Source organism: Furipterus horrens, unplaced genomic scaffold, assembly GCF_987537825.1.
Source record: "Furipterus horrens unplaced genomic scaffold, mFurHor1.1.pri manual_scaffold_8, whole genome shotgun sequence".
NCBI classification, from domain to species: domain Eukaryota; kingdom Metazoa; phylum Chordata; class Mammalia; order Chiroptera; family Furipteridae; genus Furipterus; species Furipterus horrens.
In genome coordinates, this window is record NW_028327178.1 from 10887057 (window position 1) to 10904470 (window position 17414).

General features: G+C 46.0%; 1 long non-coding RNA gene across 1 annotated transcript; it reads right to left on the reverse strand.

Annotated features, from left to right (window-relative positions):
• Positions 1 to 957: 957 nt before the first annotated feature.
• LOC150002516 (uncharacterized) lies at positions 958 to 6080 on the reverse strand. Its single transcript, XR_016512619.1, has 3 exons — positions 5931 to 6080; positions 2905 to 2975; positions 958 to 1251 (listed from the first exon to the last, which is right to left on the reverse strand). It is a non-coding gene; the product is annotated as an uncharacterized LOC150002516 (long non-coding RNA).
• Between the last annotated feature and the right edge of the window lie 11334 nt (positions 6081 to 17414).

A 17414-nucleotide genomic window follows, 5' to 3' on the forward strand; every position in this document is an offset into this window, starting at 1 on the left:
TTTCTGATGTTGGGCCTCGGCAGTGTATCTCAGGTGCGTGGGCTGCACACAAGGGGTGCTTCCCAGCAAGGGACTCGGAATGATTTTACACAGTTTTGCTCATTGGCTATACTAAACATAACTGAACAATCAGAATGGCCCCAAACAGAATGTGAGCCAGTGAGTGCCATTTCTGGAAATGATGTCAGACACATATAATTTATCCCTCAAGCCACTCCATACACATTTATCGGATAAGTGAATGGCTGATGATGGAATGAATTGTGTCTGGTGGTTGCTCCAATCCTTTCAATTTGATTAAACATATCCTGGTTCACTTGGCCACATCACAAGAAAGAAGCTGTAGCCCTGCACAAATAGAACCTACTCCTTGCTTTAAATGCCTCTCTGAGAAAGAATGTGTTTCTCACAAGACCATCCAGCTGGTCCAATCGTCCCAGAAGCTGCTTGGGTTTAAAGTGTTCAGATTTGCTAAGGAAATTCGCACATAACTCATTTATGATTTCCTGGTGGTAACTGATTGAAACATAAGGAAGAAGAACCTCGCATACAAATTCAGTCATCAGCCTGGTAATTGATTAAAATCAGTAGAAATCAAACATGTTATTGAATTTCTGAAAGGTCAGTGAAGCCATCTGTGAGTTTATTAGGAAGTTGTTTTTTTTAATGATGAAAAGTGGAAGACCCACATACCCTCATATTGCATCTGTAAACCTGGGGTTTGCATAACTTAGATCGAACCCGGTCTTAGTTTTCTGTGTCTGACATTTCTTAACTATGCACTTCAGCTCAGTAGGGGTGTGTGGGTTGGTCAGTTACCACACGGCTAACCTTGTGCCGGATGCTTTTGGGGGGCACCGCGGTCCTCTTTGTTGACTCAGAAAAACAAGGGAATTCATCCTCAGCTCAAGTGTTTAGTAACAGCATGTGAGAGGCAGAGTTCAGATGACATGTTGGTCATGAGCACAAAAGGACCAGAATTTATTCAGTAATTACACATGACTGGGAACACGGCTACGAGCTGAACCTTCTTGCCCATACCAAACAGATGCCAAGGCATTAATTGAGTGGAGGGATTGCCTAACAGTAGCTATTTAGTGTGATAATGGCGTTTGATAGTTTGGACACAAACACCATTGTCACACTCCACAGCTCTGCTAAGGAACATCAGTAGCTGGGAAGGTGTTAACTTCACCTGCGCATTCCTCTGTGGCCGGTCACCAGGGAACCTCACCAGCTATGCATAGTGACCTGCGCAGAGAAAAGAAGGATCAAGGGTGGGGAGCATCTCAAACCCTGGAAAGAGATAAAGACTCAATGGATGTCAGGCTTATGTGTTCTGGAACAGTCAAGCTGAGAAGGAGACCCACTGCCTCCCCCAATGGGAAGAAAGACTTCCTATGGAAATGGATGAGAAATCTGTTTGCATCAATTTTCTAAAAGAGCTAAGAGAGAAAGAATCCCTAGAGGGAATTGACTTTAGGAATCAAATACTTAGTGGGTCACCACATTATAATCCATAATAATATGACTGGATACTCCCCAGCTCTCACCTCACCATCTCAACCCATCATCAGCAAAGGCGGTAATTCTGCAGCCTAAGAAAACTAAAATCATTTTGCGTGGGCATATAGCAGTTAGATGGCTGTAATCCACTTTCAGTGGTATCTATTGGATACAGAGGCATCCAGATTTTATATCTTATCCACCACAGTCTTTTCCACCAATGTAGTAGGTGGGAGGTGAGGGAGGGAAGGAAAGGAGGAAAATGGAGAGAGAGAGAAACTATTCAGTTTTTCATAAATAATACTCATTTTCTAGCAAACAGGTGACTCCTGTGAATGAATCCCTCTGGTTTCCTGTTAGAAATGTTTTCTAACTGATATGTATATATATACTGATGAGTGTGTATATATATATATATATATATATACTCCTGCCCACAATGGAGAATGAGAAGAAATAAAACATTTCACCTAACCTTTTATTTTCTCCCAAATCTGGAAAAGGAGGGAATAGGGGCCAGTTTATTTTTACCCCAGGAGAACCAGGTTATTAACATTTGGCCAGAGCCTTATTGGGCCATAAAATTGGCCCATTCTTAAGAATTGAAAGCGTTTTTTAGTAAAAATGACCCTTATTCACATGCAGACCATGAAATCCCCCCCTTTAACCTAGACTGGGCACTCATTATTAGTAGCTATGAAAGTCACCCAGCCTCCACAGGATTGGAGCCTTTTCTTTTCTTTCCTTTATTTCTTTTTCTTTTACTTGTCCTTTTTTTTTTTTTTTTTTTCTTTCTTCCAGTTTTATGGCAATATCATTGATACACAACGTTGTCTTTGTCTTTGGAGTATCATCCAGCCTTTTCTGACGGTGCTGATTTGCTTATCTTCCTATGAAGTGACTGACGTCCTTGGTTTCTGTCTGTGACCCTGGCTTGCCTTTATAGGATGCGGTCATTTGCAGGGCAGCAGGGAAGTACCACCTGGCATACTGTTAGACCGGCTCTCTTCAGGTGGAAGGAACTCTTCCCCTGGGCACTTTCACCATGACTCACACCAAATACAGACTCTAGAGTTCCAGCTGTCCCCAAATGCCCCCCGCCTTCCAACTTTCAGCCCCCTGGGTGCAGCCGTGGGGGACAGACTCATGGGATTGACTGTCTCTGGCTCTTCCCTTCCTTACTGCTCCATATAACGAGTTAGCCAAGCTCATCTGCTTTGTCTGAAAGACCTAGCACAGAAGCCCCCCACTTCCTGGCCGCTCAGAGACATCGCTGACCATGACAAGAGGCTCCGGAAATCTCTTAGTTCATTTGGGATTTAGGGGGGAAAAAGGATGCTGGTAGCACATGCTTAGAGAGCTCTGCACGGCGCAAGGACTTGCGCCCATTTCACTTACAGCACCCGAGAGCCGCGTCTGAAGGCTGCGCTTCTCCCGGTGAGCTCTGTGTGCTTCCCCCGTTCCCCAATCTGCCAAAGACCGGAAAGGGGAGGAAGAGCCAACAGGGAAGAAAAAAAAAGAGAAAGTTAATACATAACAGGTAAATCTTACCAACTTGTCCCCCAAATAAACCTCTCTTTCTTTGGTCCAAGGAATTTCTCTCAAGGAAACAGTCCTTGAATTTGGAGAAAAGATTGTTTTCCTACAAACCTGTAGAAAGATTTACCTATAAGGTCACGCACAGAGGTATTGTTCATAATGGTAAAAATAGCAAGCAACCTTAATATTTATAGAAGGTCACTCTATTTATAATACACCCTAGTCATTTAGGTTGCTATTGTAGAAAAAAATGGTGGTTGAATTGGAAGGAGATTCAAGATATGTTATTGAAAGAAGTAGTTTACAAAATAATATACACGGTTGAGCTCCTTTTTGTGAAAAAATGCACATATGCCAGGGTCAAAACATCAAACATTAACATGGTTATCTCTGAGTGGTAGATTGGGGTTTGCTTTATTTTCCTCCTTTTGCTTCTCTGTATTGATTAATTTCTATAAATCATGCATTACTTTAGACTGAGAAAAGTAATTAGAATTTCAACAATTTGTGAGCAGGGTTTGTGTGAGTGTGTGTGGCAGGGAGGTTGCGGATTCCTAATAAAAGTCCCTCCTTGCACAAGGCTCTTCTGAAATGGGAGGCTGGAACTCACCCTGTGTCTACCCTGCTTGACAGGGAGCTTGAAACGTTAGAGCTGTCCTGAGCGATGGGCCTCCGGCTAATTTCCCCGCTAATTATTAGTGAACTGCTTTATTGTGCAGGACCGTAATTTTATGGTATGATGGCAGCAATCAATAAACACATATTTATGGTGGGCCTGTTATGTTCTCAGCCTTGTGCACACGTTTTAAACACAGCTATAATGGCCATCATGTTTTATTACTTCTCTGATCGTTTCTCCAGGTGCGGTAAAACTCAGTCGGCCTGCAAAGCGGTTTAAACAAGCAAGCAAAATGTTTCCACTTTTTCCAAATGCTGTCCAATAATATGTCACTAACAAAAAATGAGAAGTGGTGAATGCCAGCATCTACTTGGATATATATATATTTTAAATTCACAAAGTTATTTCTCATTCCACAGATATATATAAATCTTTTGTTCCAGTATTTTCAAATGGGACAACTTAAATAGTAGCAGTTCATAAAATCTAGAAAGTTTATAAGGTGGTTGAGAAATAATTATACCTGTTATTTCCTATGGAGGGGGGGAATGCTTAAAGCAAAGATGTTGGATATTAATCAGGATGATGGGTCCAGATGCCAGCACAATTTTCTCCTGCTTAGAAAAGGCCTTGAGGAACCCAGTTTAGGTTTAGGGCTCTCCTCTGATTTCAGCCACATTAAGCTCTCCCCAGTCTCTTTGAGCCTTCCTGAGGACTTCTGAGGGCGAGTGCTAGGCATTCCTAAATGGCTATTACAGTGAATTACTGTGCACTGCCCCAGCCTAACCGTCCCTCACCTTTTTAACCAGGGGGGCTGAATCTCTAGGCATTCTGGTGCCCTGCTCAATTCAGAATGCAGTTTCCCACTGAGCCCGTGGCGGTGAAAACCAGGCAAGACTAGGCTTGTGCTATTTGTGTGTCATGGGCTTTTGCCATTAATGGGGCGAGGGGAGTTCATCAAGGAGGAAGCTTGTGCAAAGCCTAACCCTCTAGCGAATTCTTCAGTCTTGAAGTATTTTGTATGTATCACAGCTTCTTGCAAGACGCCTTCAATTCAGAAGTACCAGTAATATCACAAAAATCCCTATTCTTTCTTAGGCCAGATCCAGGCATGAGCAGCTTGTCTTTGTCTTCATGTTGTTTCCCAGGGGCTGAGAACATTCTAGGGCCAACCTCAGGGGACTGAGAAATGAGTGCTCTGGGGACTGGGAAGTGTTACCTTGTAGAAAACTAATCCACCAGCACACATATACACAAAAGTTTTCTTAAAAAGCAAAAGATAAATGAAGATGCTTTTTCCTAATTCCGAATCCATCTTTACTGCCACTTCAAAGAGATGTGTTAAAGGCACTAGTTTGATTCTTTTAGGCTGTTAGAGTCTAGATGAAGACAAAGAAAGACCCTATCATGTGCCCGTGTCTTGTCACTTTGAAAGAGCATGGAGATTTTAAAATAAAATGTTCTTGTCAATAGGGAGCAAAGGAGCGTTTCTTTTCTCATTGAAATTTGCCTAGACGGGGAAATCTGGGTGCTGCTGATGCCTACACCTATTATCCATGTTTATCACCAAGCAGGGGATCGCTGGGCAAAGTCTCCGCTAGGCTGGGGTCTCACCTGACTCTTTGTAAGAGGATTGCTGAGGCGTGGGGATTCCTAGGAACCAGCATCCTCTCTGCACTGGTTTCCAGCTCTTTCCAGTGCTGTCAATGGGCTATTATGAGGTGGATACCTGAACAGCTCTGATGCTGGCGTTACAGAAGTTGAAGAGCAAAACAGAGGAAGCTTTGCCGGGTGCTTGCCCGGAAGCTTGGGGAGGGGAGGGACTCCTGGTCAGATAACCCTCCTAATTCCAGTTAGTCTTCTGGTGGCTCCTGAAGGCCCTGGGGCTGGGGCTGAATCAGACCACCATAAAACAGGTAATGGCTTCATGAGCCGCTGCTCCAAGGCAGAAATAAAAGTCCGCGCCACTTCTGGGCCCCTGACTCCTCCCTAGCCTTAGCCTTTCCCTCCACACGGTTGAGAAGAACGTCTAGAAAAGTCTGGAGTTTTTTCAGGCTTTCTGGAAAAAAAAAAAAAACCCACAAAATAATCACAGTAGAAAAATTCAAGCACCGTGTTTACCACAGCACCTGGCGCGGGTGTCATGTGGGGGCGTTTTAAACACGTGGGTTATCGCTCACCCCACCTTTGAAAGGCAGCGAGCACCCAAAAGAATAGCGGAATTCACATGGGGAGTTGGAGGGCTCATGGGAAGAGAGGAACTTACCTCCCAGGCAGCTGGAGTCTCTCAGCCCAGGACCCTCCCCTGGCCAGCGGGGTGGTGCCTCCCAGGTGTGTCCTCTTCTGCACGGGGTGGCCGTGGGCCTGAGCCCTGAGCTTCTGCGGGTTTCAGGCCTTGTCTCTCTCCCTTTATGGAACCCAGGGCTTGAAAGTAAACAGCTTTTTCTCTTTCTGATAAGTCACATTAAAGTATTGATTCAGAAGGGGGGAGGGCACGACCTTAGCCCACTAAGTCAGCGTCACCTTTGGTCAAGCACACTAAGCAAGACCAGAAAGCCCAGCGCCCGCCCCCCGCTGTGTGGGGCTGCTGCAGGGGCAGAGGTGGAGGCCTGAGAGTAAAGCAGGAACATGCCCCTCAGAAGCCCAGGTTTAAACGCGTTTAACTCTTTCCTTACAGGAAGACTGCAGTTTGTTACCCTGTCACCTCCTCCGATTTCTAGACCCAGAAAAGTCACCTGGGTGAATGAGCGTCGTAAATTAAAACATCCTTGGCTCATCCTACTTAACTCTCTTGACCAATATTTGGAAGCCAATCTCATTCTCCCCTTGCACCGGTCACTTCGGAGGTTGTTGCAATCTACTTATTTGTTCATGCCAACAATTATTAAGCTCCTCCTTATCTGCTAAGCTTGGTAATGCACTGGTGAGCAGGACACTGGAGGTTACCACACTGTAGGAAAGACTCATACCCACAATAGCCCTGATGTAGGCCCCTGGCCCTCGGTGAAGTCTGGTAGCTGCTATTATTGTTAATGTCTCTGATTATGTCTTTTCCTCCTCAGGCCATTTGTCACTCTCAAGCTTTGAAAGAAAGCTGTTGGTTACCCTCTCTAGTGATAAATACAATCTAAAGTGAGGGCTGGTTATCCTGGTCAAAGCTCAAGATGGTCTGAGGTGGGCCGCCTCAATTAGCAGGTCTTGTTGTTTTGCCCTGCACCTGCTCCGAGTTATATTTCTTTCCAGGTGAGAGTGGAAAGCAAATCGCCTGTGGCTTTTTTATTCTTCCCCAAGAACTGCTAGCTGATCTCAAGAAACGATCCCAAAGAGTCGGGCTGCTGTCTGGTCCCTATATGCCCAGGGCAGCCCCCTGTTCTGATTGTCCCAGGCCTCCCTCGGGCTTCCTGAAAACTCACTTCCTGGGGGCTTCCTGTGCCCAAATGTTTCCTGTGAAATGGGAAAAGCAGTCCTGTGGGCCTGTGGAAATGGCCCAGCTCCTGTGCCTTCCAGCTTTCTTCAAGGGGCATGGCATCAACATGACTTCTTTAAAGGTCACATTACTGGCTCTGCCTGGGGTAAATTCCTTTGTACTTTTTAAGTTGCTTCTTAGTTACTTCAGAATTACTGTTGGTTTTTTTCCTTTAAAGTGAAGCGGATGGCCCAGAACCCGCACCTCCCTACCCCCATGTAGCTATTCTTTCCAAAGGCCGGACAAGTCCTCCGACTCCCAGGCCCCACCACTTGGACATCCAGGTTCCCTTCGTCAGCCTCTCTCAGTCTCTGACAGCTGATGCATTTTCGCCAAGAGTTTTCCCTTCTTTGGGAAAACCATTATGAAGACAAATGTTCAACTTTCAGATGACTTCCTTTGAATTCCCAGCCATTGTACTTGCCAGGATTCTGAATGTCAGAAAGGATCAGCCTTGTTCTATGTGTAATCCTGAACACGCTTCCTCCAGCCAACCCCTACCGTAGCTGTCTTTTAAATGATCTTTCCTGCCCTGGCCACATGGCTCAGTTGATTGGAGTGTCCTTCTATGCCCCAGAGGGGTTGCCTGTTTGATTGCCCATCACGGCACATGTCTAGGTTGTGGGTTTGATTCCCCATTTGGGGTGTAGGGGACGCAACCAGTCGATGTTTCTCTCCCATTGAAGTTTCTGGCCCCACTCTCTCTCACTCTCCACCCCCTTCCTCTCTTGCTAAAAAATCCATGGAAACATGTCCTTGGGCGAGGTTAAAAAAAGAATGTGAAAAAATAAATAAAATGATCTTTCTTTTTATTCCTATTATTGTTATTATTATTAATCACAAGGGATGCATTCTTTTAAGATAAGACAGATTTGAATCCGGCAAGGCTGAAGTTCAGCTTGGAACAGCTCAATCCCTAATGTTTGTATTCAGATACAGGCTGCATATCTGGACTCTGCAGAGTGGAAAACAAAATCAGGTAACTTTCCACGGGGCGGCTGGAAGCAGGCCCTGCCCCCTGGGGGGAGCCTGACTGTTTTTCTCATCTTCCTGCCTGAGCGGAAGACTTTCTGAAATAGAAAAACAAAAGTGGCCAGTTCCGATGAAGAATGACCAACTTCTGCCAGAAGGGAGGCAGACGTTTGAGAACTGGGAATCCTGGGTCTCATTCGAGATTCTTTGCCATTTAGATTTTTGCGTTTGGACACAACACTTTGTATTTCTGAATTTTGAAGTTCCTCTCTGTACAGCAAAGCTGAGAATGCTTGCTTGTCATTTGCTCTGAAACTTCAGATGAAACAGGAGATGAATTCATTTTTATTGAATTTGTTTTTATTCATGAATAGAGATACACAAAGATGTACACAGAAAAATTACCAAGGTCATGAGCTGTATTGGTTATTTATTGGACTAGTAAAGGAAGAGAACAAGGGAGTCAATTTTAGCCCGTGAGGGACAAGGCTGAGCACTGGGGGAACTGGACGGAGGCTGAACTGCCGTGGCTTGAGATGTGCCCTCAAGAGAATCAAAACTACTCTCAAACCAATGTCCCAGTCCAGAACCAAGTGAAAACGGAATGGTGACAGGGTGTCCTGGCTTCACCACTGCTGTCACACACGAGTCACCTCCTCCCACTAAAGGTGGAAAACAGGCTCAAAACACCGGTGGTATGTGGGGGGTAAGGGGTGGTGGCCTGATTATGGAGACAAGGGGAGGCCATCGTGTGGACGGGCGGGCACCCTCTGCACGGAAGCTGGTGGGACAAGTCGCAGACACTATACTTTTCCCCTAAACCCTGTAGCATGTACCCCTGCGGAGTGAAAGTATTCTCCTTCACCTGACGACCGTCACCAGAGCTAAATGAACAGTAACGTCCCAACAATTAGCTCGTTTTCAAATTTCCCAACTGTTTCCAAACTTTGAGAGTTGTTTTTCTTCCATTTCTTTTTTTTAAACTATGACCAGGCAAGATGAATGCCTTGCATTTGATTCTCCTTTTCTCGTTTTTCAAATGACAAAATTAATCTACATGCTTTTCTAGCACTCTGTCAGAATGTCATATTTTTGTCATAGTTTTTCCAGAGATGGGCCTGTCCTCAGGGCTTCTGGAGAAAAGGCCTAGAATTCAGGCCCTTTAAACCTTCTGCCTGGCTTTTCACTCCCTTCTGAAGATGAGCAAAGACTCTCTGAGTAAACCTTTTTAAATATCACACAAGAACCTCCAATGAATCCTCCTTCGATCATTCAAGAAATATTTGTTGAAGGTCACAGTGTCCTCAGCGATATTCTACACAGTGGGTGAACAATAACAAAACCCAACCAACCAGCCAACCAATTAACCGACCAACCCACCCAGACCGAAATGCCTTCCCTCCCAAAGCTTACATCCAGCAGGGGGCAAGCAATAAACAGAATAAATAAAGGAGGACAGAAGAGGGCATAGTGAGTTTGGGGCGAGAACTCAGGTTAACACAGTATGATAGGCAGGGCCCCACTGAGGCGGAGTTTGGGCAGAAGATTAAAAGGTGACCGGTGAGGCGACCCAGAGGCAGAGCCCTGTAGTAGCGATCCCTCTGTCTCTCGGTGGGTCCAATGTCAGGCTGAGAAGTTCGGGTGCCACTCCTGGGATGTGTCCTCTTGCGCAGTGGGGCTTCTGTGCCCATCCCTTGAGCCCGTCTCTCATAGACCCCACTGAGACGGAGCATTCTCTGTGGACCACCCCCTTTTAAATCAAGTTAATTTATTTACTTTCTGTTCTGGCTGCAGCTGCTTTCTAGCTTGAAAACAGCATCGGCATGGAGTTGTCTTCTTGTCCAGAGCCAGGGGCTCCCGGGTCCGCGGAGCCAGGCACCAAACTAGTCCTTGGCTCAGTGGTCTTGGCGCCACACCTGGACTCCTGAGGAGTGTGGTGCAGACAGTGGAGGAAGGGGTGTGGCTCTTTGTCTACTTGGTAGAAAGAGAGGAGAAGAGACGGGCCCAAGGAGCTGAGCGAAACACAGGCCGTGGGATTAGAAAGGACAGGTAGCAGTTGGAGGTTTTGTTCAGAGAACTGTACTCGGAGGAGTGGTTCAGAGCAGCGGGTTTGTGGTCAGAGAACCTGAAGTTTGAATCCTGCCTCTGCCCTTTCCTGGCTGGGTGGACTTGAGCCTACATTCCCTAACCTGTAAAGTACGTATAATAATATCTATTTTCCGAGGCTGGGTTGAAGATTACATGAGATGATGTATATGAAAGACGTAGTACAGTAGCCGACATGGAAGCACTCAGTAAATATTATTACTATTATTAGTCAGGTACTACAACAGGAGAATTGAGAGGCGGGACACTCAAGCAGCTGTTGGCGCTGGGTGGAGGGGTCATGAAATAGTTCAGCATCCCGGGAGCCCGGGGGTCTCTCCTATAAAGACTCCTGCTGTCTCTGTGACTGGGACTGTGGATGCCAATCGCTGCAAATCCCTTCCTTGCTGTGCTAGGACCCTTGGGTTCAGAGGGCAAATCTAAGCCCCAAGGATTTCCCTCAGCCTGAGTCTCCTAAATGACCAGGACAAGTTCCGGTTAACAGATAAAATGCTAGTCACGTGGCGGCACCGTGCCTGTCTCTCTGTACCTGCTCAGCCACCACATTCCTTCTCCCGTCGTTCAGGTAGCTGCTTTGAGGGACTGCTGAGGAGTCGCAGACACCACGTGGCGCCTTCTCAGTCTCCCTGCCTTTGGCTTTAGCTGCTTGGATCCCAGCCTGGAATGGATGGGAAGTCAGCAGGACAGACATGGCAGCTGCAGTCCTCAGAGGCCGGGCCGGGCTCTCCTTCCCAGCTCTGTCCCGGCCTGCCCTGTCCCTAGTTAACTGACCCGAGAACAAATTAGTGTCTTCGGTTGCTTTACTTGGCCTGTGACAGGCAATCCCAGGTTTGTCTTCTGTGGCCTCCCCTAGTAGTCACCTGTGCACTCACCCCATTTACCCTCTGTCCCCCACATACAGAGTCACTCCGCAGGCTGTCAGAAAGATCCCAACTGCTCCTAGAAAAGATTCCGCTGCAGGAGCTGCGCAGAGAAGATCAACAACTGGGAAAGTCCTTTCCTCCAAATGCTTTAGGAAAAGCATTCAATCAGAGTCTTCTGTTTTAACAGCAGGATTTTAATTAGACCTGAGTTTATGGGATGTCTTCCTCAATCCAGATTGTGCAAAGGGCATTCGAAAGCAATCAATAACCCAGATGAGAGTTTGGACCTAGGGGGAAAACATCAATTGAATTAACCTCAAATCTAGTGGCTATTTTGGCTGAAATTGTGAGTATTGGGAAATCCCAGCTAGGATGGTCAAAAGGAAGATCAACTGTCAGCATTTTGTTAAAGCTCTGGTGTCTCAAAAGAGAAAGAGGCACTAGGGTAAAACTTTAGGACGTTTCGTGGCAATTTCTAGCTCTTTAAAACTGATGAAAATGTATGTAATTTGGGGGAGAGAATGTGTTCTTAAGCAGCACGCAAAGCTTAAAATTAAGAACTTTTAACATTACATGATTGAAATAAAGTCAAACTACAACAGAAAAAAGAAGAAATGAAAAAATATTAGCGATACAGTCACAAATTATTCATGTAAGTCAAGACTGGGTAAAGGCGAAACTCAGGAAAGGAAAGGATATAAACATGGAGTTTACAGGAAAATAAACACATGACAACACGGTTAACTCATGAATATGACATGCAGGGGAGATATCAGTTCTCAGTAGGCAGATGGGAGAAAGTTAAAAAGCTGATCAATACCCAGTGTTGCCCATACTGTGGGCAATCAGCTACTCTCAAGCCATTTCCAGAAGTGATAATGGTCTACTATTTTGAGGATAATCTGACAATACCTATCCAAATTGGAAGTACATCCCTTTTAGTTCAATAATTTATTCTATCACTAGGAATTTATGGTACAGATATGTTCACATAAAGTATAATAAGATGTATCTATACAACTATTCATTGCAGCATTGTTTGTAACAGCAGAAAACCAAAACAAACTAATATCTGTATGGTAGACTGATTAAAAAATAACACAGCCATACAATATATGATTGTAATAACATAGCCTTACAGTGTAATATTATGCAGATATTTAAACAGAAAAAGAAAAAGACCAAAAAATGGAGTAAAAAGATGATTAATCTCATGTCCCTAAAGTCCAAAATATATAGGAATACATTTGGTATGAATAAAAAGGATATGAATAAATACTTACGTGCCTTTGTGTAGGTATTTATTTGATGGTAATAACATACTTTTTCTTTTCACCCTTGAAGGCTACAAGGACCATAATTGATGATAGTCACTTGGGGAGTGACTGGTGGTTGAAAGGAGGGGGCAGGGCTTGAGGTTTAGGGTTTTACCTTGCTGTCTTTTAATTGCTTGGAGGCATGCCCTTGAACCTGGCAACAGATGCAGGAAGGCATGATCTCTCCTCCAAAAGCTGAGAACAGGTGCAGTGAGACATCAGAGGGCAGTCAAAGCCAGGCTGGCTTGACGCTGGGGTCATGGTGGAGCTGCAAGACCAACAGACGCGAGCTCCGATGGAAAGCGCAGGGCTTTGACACTCGGCACTCCAGGAGCCAGTGAGGACTGGAGTTCGGGGAGCTTTAACTTGATCCTGGGAGGGAGTCATACGGCTCAGAGTGCCTGCTGCACAGGTGTCTGAGGTGTTGGGGGGCTGTGACGAGGGCCTGGCCTGAGGTGGAGTCACGGTTTTCTGCTTTCCCCCAGGAATCCAGGTTTGGCCTGAGCTCTGCAGGAGGGATCAGAATTGGATAGGGAGAGGGATGGGGCAGGAAAGACATTAGGTAGAGGGAACAGCATGTGCGAAGGTACGAGACAGGGATGGGAGGAGAGCCCATGTGGTTGGGGCAGATACAGAACAGGGGAAGGTGCATGACAAGCCACAAGGTAGGCAGGATGCCCTCCTATGGGACCTTGGGTTTCATCTTGACTCTAAATGAAGAAGATCTGAACACCTGTCATGGGAGCTCTGGACTCCATGCAACACTGTCTCCAGTCCCCATTTCCACCTGTGCTCGTGGCCTCCTGCTACTCCCAGTAACTAGGGACACGTGATGTCAATTAGTTCCACACATCAGCATTAGACTTTGGCATTGACCAACCACAAGAGGAAGAACTATTGTGTTCTGGGGAAATTCACTGGCTTTCTAGTTATCGGCTACATTGTTATCCACCCCTGACCCCCCATTCAGCGTCATTCTTACTTTCCATTAACATTTAAGGACAGTCATGTCTTGGGAAAAGCTGCAAATTAGGAGAAGCTGAGGTCTTGGGCCTTTTCAAGGTTCTCTTCTGACTTAAGAACCTCATCCCATGTAGGCTTCATACAGGGGGAAGGGCTGCCTCAGACGGGCTCTAAAGTTCTGGGATCCCATGTGGGCACCAAGTTTCAAATATATGTGGTTACTATTGGGATTGATGAAATGGAAATTTATTTTAAAAATTTTATTACAATGTTATGAATTTAATATAGCTTTTGGTTGTTATGCATTTTCTTAATAGATCTTAGAAGTTTAACCTGCTATTGTCTGTGTAGGGGGGTGTTTATGGATTTTTTTTTAAACAAAGGGGTCATTATACTTGAGAACTACTATTCTAGGGCAGAGGATCTGGCATAGTTGGCTGCTGTGTTATTAATTCGATAAATAGTTATTGCATGCCTACTATGTGCCAGGCACCATTCTAAGGCCTGGAGATGCTCATGAATGAATAGACATAGTTCCTATCCTCAAAAAGGTATGGTCTGGTGGGAGACAGGCACCAGTAAACAGGGAGTTAGTGACTGGAACACTGGAGAAAAGCTGATTTTAGGTAAAGATAAGTGGACTTAGGATCATAATGTTACTCCTTCCTCAGGGACATGCATTTTGAAAGAGGCGTCTCTGGAAGTAACCACTAACACAAAGAACTGAATTTCTACTCGTGGGGTTTCAGGAAATATTGGGGCAGACCGCACAAAGCCATCTCAACAGATCAATTGGAAGACAAATTATAACCTTTGCTAAAATTATGAAATACTATTCAAAGTATACACATTAAAACCAATATCATCAATTTGTTAACCAGTTTTAAAGTCTGATACCACTTTATAGGTTGTGTTTGCATGAAGAACTTTGTTTTCATATATTTAAAAATGCATGTCTGATAATTATTGTATCCTTAACACTGATACTGGAAAGATGCTATGATTTGCTGACTCTTTTAAAAAATGTTTTATTCATTTATTTTTTAGAGAGCTGGGAAAGGAAGAAGAAAGAGAAGGAGAGAAACATCAATACATCAATCGCCGCCTCTTGCATACCCCCATCTGGGGACCTGGCCTGCAACCCAGGCATGTGCCGGGAATCGAACCAGTGACCTTTCAGTTTGCAGGATGGCATTCAACCCACTGAGCCACACCAGTCAGGGCTGATTTGCTGGCTATTAGCACCAATTGTTGGAACTTAGGCCTGACACACAGCAGAGGAACTCCAAGGATAATATTTCCAATTAGAAATAGAAGCCAAAATATAACAAAATGAGAAAGAATTTGGGACCCACCCAGCTGGCCGGCCACAGATGGCATGTGGAGATGAGCCATCGCCCAGAGATGGTGCAGAAACCTGCGGCGTTGGGACAGCAGGCAGGTTAGCTGCAGAGCAGCACAGTGAGTTACTGGCCAAAGTGGATGGAAAGGAGGGGAGAAGTGGAGAAAAGTCCAGAAGAGTCGGCACCAAAGGATCATCTCCTTACTTTCTTACTATCAATATAGTTTTTGAAAACATATTGAGATCAGTCTGAAGAGCATCGTTCCCGATCAATCTGACTTCAAGTGTATTTTGTTGTTAATGATTATCATGCTGGAAGATGCTCCCGACACTCCTGCTGGGGACTCCTCTGCCAAGGCACATGCTTTGGAGGGAGGTTGATCCGGGTGCCACCAAGCATGGTTTGTTTGGGAAATGAGAAAAGCTTCCAGACCTTCTGCAGACCTCCTGTGCCTGTATTTACCCAATGGGTTGGTGTCACGGCAAACCTGACAGCGAAGGAGAGCATTTCAACCATTCACTATAAGGTAGGAAGCTCCATTCCCATGAAACTCGTACAACCTTCTAGCAAGGCTTCCAACTCAGGCAGGCTGGCTCTGCCTGACGGAGTCTCCCACATGCTTGGCCTCAGTTTTCTCACTGGGGAAACTAGGACTGGTGGACAGAACCCCCTTGAGGCTCTGACTTGGGGGCTTTCTGACTCGGTTGCTCCTTGGCAGGTGTATTTAGTTTCCCGCCCTCTGCCTCATGGCTTCCTCTCTCCCCTTCTCCTCCCGAGAGTCAGGCACGTGTCCCAGCCCAGGTGGGCAGGGAGGGTTTATCAGAGAAGACCACGGCGCCCCAGGATGCCTTCGTTACTGACAGACACATCAGTGTGCCCTGCAGGGAAGACAGAGCATGTTATCTCGTCCTGTCCCCAGGAGAGGCAACAGCGTAATGCATGAAGGGCAAGGGGGCCTTCTGGCCCCTGACATCTCACACAGGTATCTCAGCCCCATCACATGTGGTGAACTTCAATAGAAAATTGCCTGGCACTGCACAAGGGTGACAGCCAGCCTTGTCCTCCAAAAGCTAAAGAGGGGCCTGTCTTCTGCTGATCAGAGACTGGAAGAAATCAGAGACTGTTACTGGAGGTTCCTATTAATCAAACCACCTTTGCAGCGGACAGCAAGGGAAAGATGGGCAAAGATGGAGCCCTCCTCCCTCAGAGGTCACGATCTTGTCGGAGAAACCAGATTTCTCCCAGCAGAGTGGGAACCGATAGTTTACTGTCCTGCGTGTGCTGTATGCTGGGCAAGCAAGAGGCCACCCCGGCATGAGGATCAGCACACCTGGGCAGCGGCCATTGCGCATTTGGGATTTGGCCACAAGCTTGAACTTGACTTCCCCTCAAAGAGATGCAGAGATATCGTGGCACTGACCTCAACCCCTTACTGTGGATTACAGGGTGTATCTGTTGGCTCTTCCCTGGCAGGACTGAGAGGTGGGTGGCACTGATCTCAGAGTTTCAAATCCCTTGCGGCAGGCTGACTTCCCCTGGGTGATCATCTGGCACCAGTCAGGGCCTACCCATCCCATGCTGGTGACCTTCTTGTCTCTTGCCCTGTCGAAAATCAATAGCTTTACCCAGTGTTGGCAAGAGCTTAGGACCAAGCCCGTCGGTCAGAGTGCAGATCAGAACTAATTACAGGCAAATGGGTACCACTTACTCAAATTACAGGTGCCCCTGTCTTTTGACACACAATTCCACTTTTAGGAATTTATCCTACAGAGGTGTGCAGAGTTGGAGTGTTGCTTACTAACAAACGATTAGAAGCACACCAAATATCTATTAGAAAGGCCCTGGTCAGATACCAAGGTATATTCATAGAGGGAAATACCTGAAGCTGTTAAAATAATATGAATTTTTTTTTAACACACCAGTGAGACAATCTTCAAGATTTATTCTTTCAGAGCTCTTAGAACACTCTCCATGGTTTATTAAGCGAAGCGAGCAGGGCACTCAGCAGTATGTATAACCTATTTGCATTTCAGTAAAAATGGGGAGGAAAGTAAATTATGTCCTCAACCTGCCTGGAAGGGCAGCTGGGAAACCACCCACCGTGGTCGCCATGAGAACAAACGGCGCTGATCTCTGCTCTAACGCTCGTGACCATGGGCTCCTGATAAGGTCCCAGCATCTTGGCTGAGAGCATACTCCTTAATCCATTAGCAAGGGTAGGGACTAACTGACTGTGGTTGCAGTGAATCTGGTGAGAGTTCTCACACGCCCTCGTTGGAGCTGGCATTACATTAACACGGTTGTATTCACCTGGCACTCGTAGAAGGGAGTGAGCAGCAGGTGTTCAGAGGATAGGTTCAGGCAGTGCCCTTGAAGGTGAAGGGCACCCAGGGGCATCGGTAAAGCAGGCTGTACTTTTGTTATTCCCTTCAGGGCACATGTGTGGAAGAGACAACCCCACCGAGAATAAGAAGAAAACTGAGCCTGCTGCCTCTCTGCCACTGATCGGCTGTGTGACGTGACCTTTCTGACCCAAGTGTCCTCATCTTTTAAGCAGGGCTGGTCACAGCCCCTCCTTCAGTGGCCGGGATGTCTAAACGGGATGGCGTATGACCATGTGGTTTACATCTGGGTGTGAGAGCAAAACCCGGGCCCCACGCTCTGGACATGATCGTTCCTCCAGCGCCTCACTTTGCCAGCGGTTCTCCCTCTCCTCCTCCT